Below are 502 nucleotides of genomic sequence, written 5' to 3'. Positions count from 1 at the left end.
GTGTGTGTGAGTGTGTGTGTGTGTGTGTGCGTTAATAAATTTGTGTTTCTGATCTGTCTATGATAGTTGGACTGTGCCACAACCTTGCCCTTTGTTTCTCTGTTGGTGGGACATAGGCTATTATTATGTGTCCGCCAGATAATTTTTTTTTTTTTTTTATAGTAGAGGGTTTTACGAAGCTCGCAACTGCATAAGGTCATATGAGCGCCAAGGGGTGGGTGTCAACAGAGAAGTCCTTACAGGGAATCAGACTGCTCACCTCTCTTGCTTCAACAGCACAAGGTCTGCTTCGACTATCAAGGCACCTCGGATATAGCAGGTCACAAGAGAGTGACAACCATACAAAAGAAGTAGAGGAAAATGACAATAGTAAGGATCAGGGGGAAAAAAGCAGCAGTTCCCTGTTGTAGATCAGGCACGGTTATGAGCGTGACATGAGTCAGCCCATTTACAATTCTATGACTATGCTTGAACGAGAAATGTCCCCCCTTTGGGAATGGCC

Source organism: Aplysia californica, unplaced genomic scaffold, assembly GCF_000002075.1.
Source record: "Aplysia californica isolate F4 #8 unplaced genomic scaffold, AplCal3.0 scaffold00885, whole genome shotgun sequence".
Taxonomy (NCBI): Eukaryota; Metazoa; Mollusca; class Gastropoda; order Aplysiida; family Aplysiidae; genus Aplysia; species Aplysia californica.
This window is presented reverse-complemented; position numbering follows the sequence as displayed.